The sequence below is a fragment of the Penaeus japonicus genome, unplaced genomic scaffold, assembly GCF_977035675.1.
Source record: "Penaeus japonicus unplaced genomic scaffold, GWHDUDI00000001_assembly GWHDUDI00000008, whole genome shotgun sequence".
Taxonomy (NCBI): domain Eukaryota; kingdom Metazoa; phylum Arthropoda; class Malacostraca; order Decapoda; family Penaeidae; genus Penaeus; species Penaeus japonicus.
The window spans coordinates 31,626,174-31,628,543 of record NW_028234410.1 but is presented as its reverse complement, the minus strand read 5'-3'; positions in this window follow the sequence as shown (position 1 = coordinate 31,628,543).

Here is a 2,370-nt window from a genome sequence, read left to right as displayed (position 1 = left end):
TCTCTCGCTCTCTCTCTCTCTCTCTCTCTCTCTCTCTCTCTCTCGCTCGCTCTCGCTTGCTCTATCTTTCTTTCTCTCTTTCTCTCTCTCGCTCGCTCTCTCTCGCTTGCTCTATCTTTCTTTCTCTCTCTCTTTCGCTCTCTCTCGCTCTCTCTCGCTTGCTCTATCTTTATTTCTCTCTCTCTCTCGCTCTCTCTCGCTCTCTCTCTCTCTCTCTCTCTCTCTCTCTCTCTCTCTCTCTCTCTCTCTCTCTCTCTCTCTCTCTCTCTCTCTCTCTCTCTCTCTCTCTCTCTCTCTCTCTCTCTCTCTCTCTCGCTCTCTCTTGATGAGACGGCAATTCAAATATAACGTTTATTGATAAGAAAGTAGTTCAAATATAACCTTTACTGATAAGACAGAAGTTCAAATATAGCTTTTATTGATAAGACAGAAGTTCAAATACAACTTTTACTGATAAGACAGAAGTTCAAATACAACCTTTACTGATAAGACAGAAGTTCAAATATAAACTTTACTGATGGGGCAGTAGGTCAAATATAACCTTTATTGATAACACAGTAGTGGTAACACAGTATCCCACGTAGCATTAACTTGAATGAACAATATGTTTCAGTGCTAGAAATAAATTGGAAAAGATAGATAACTGGTTTACATTTTTCATAAGATATCTAAGTATGAAGAAGTTCGATAAGGGAGGTCAATCAACATGATAATCATCTCACATGACTCATGATTAGATTATCATGCAAGCTTTCCTCATACCTTCCTCATGGCTTTAAGTTTCTATGATATCTTGAAAATGAGTTTTTTTATTTTTGTGCAGACATTAAGTAACGTACTAAAGATATTGCTTAGTCTTATTAGAATTAGGGAAAAATACACGAAAAAATGGGTGATTTATTATTTGAATTAAAAAAAAAAAGATGACGACGGTAGTCATAATGATGGCACAGATACTGGCAGAAAGATTGAGTGTGTATTTTGTATATTTTTTTCTTTCTTTCTTTTTCATTGTTAAAAATATATAAAATAAGCTGTTATGTCTACAAGTATTCTTTTTCATTGTAAAAAAATATTATGTCTACAAGTATTATTTCATTTTTATCTCCTGCAACGCGAAATGGCACAGGTCAGGAAAAAAAAAGACGCTATAGATCACAAAAGAAAAATTGACAAAAGAAGGTTACGATCAGAAAAAGGTTGAGTCATAAGTAAAGTTCGTAAAACCTAGGGTACATTACAAAAAATAAAAAAAGGTCAAAGTTCGCAAAAATTGCCACATTGAGGTGAAGGGCTCAGAAAAGTTCAAAATGAAGTCAATATCGCACAAGGTGGTAAGATCCAGTGACCGAAAGACCAAGACAACAACAAAAATCAGTCCAATAACAGGTCGGGATCCAAAAAAAAAGATCAGTGTCACAAAGAAATCGCAAAAGTTAGGTAAAGGAAGGGAATGTAGAAGACATCAATTTCGAAGAAAGAGAATAATGTCATTATAGGTCAGTGTCACTCCAAAGCTCAGATTTGAAAGAAAAAAAATATATTTAAAAAAAAAAGTCACACAAGGATCAGGGTCCTGAAAATATCAGGTCAGACATAATGGTCACCGGAAAGTGCACTCAAGATAATGGAAAAGGTAAAAGGCAGGGGAAAGGTAAAAAATGGGGGGAGGGGCGGGGAGCAAAAAGTCACAATTTCATCTTCACCCAAGATATTCATCGCTAAATCTTCAATAACACAATAACACACATATGCCAGAAAAATAAACCTTCAGTGTGTATCGTACCGGAACAAGAATAGAGGCTGGTTATAGGGTCTCTGGATGTCCCTGGAATCAAGCCATATAAAGGTCGCCGCAGGTCGGGAACATCATTTTTCTCCAGGATAAATGTTTTGCTTCCATGACGAATGGATGACCTCGGGCAGTGGTTCTGAACCTGTGGTCCGAGGAATCGTAGAGAACCGTGAAGTGGATTCGAGGGTTCTATGACACATCACTGTCAACATTTAACGAAAATTTGTTTTGGCGTATTTTCTGTTATGTTTGTCACTTGTAACCTAAATCTTATTTTGTTTTGGTAACCACATTTCTATGGGTTTGAATGCTCATAGGCAAGGTCAGTGCCCTTTACTTTTTCATCTCGAGCAAATTAGTTATTCATATATGGCATATTTTTGTTTTATATAATATATGATGTATATCTATATGTAAGTTCCGGGTCCTGTGTTGTGAAAGAGCATCAATGCTAGATTAACGGACGTGATTTAGTCCTGGCAAAGAGCGTCACGACATAGATGACGTCAGGCTTGTACAGTAGTAGCGCGCCGGTCCCCTATCCTATCCCGTGATCGGCAGCTTGATCCCCGTCA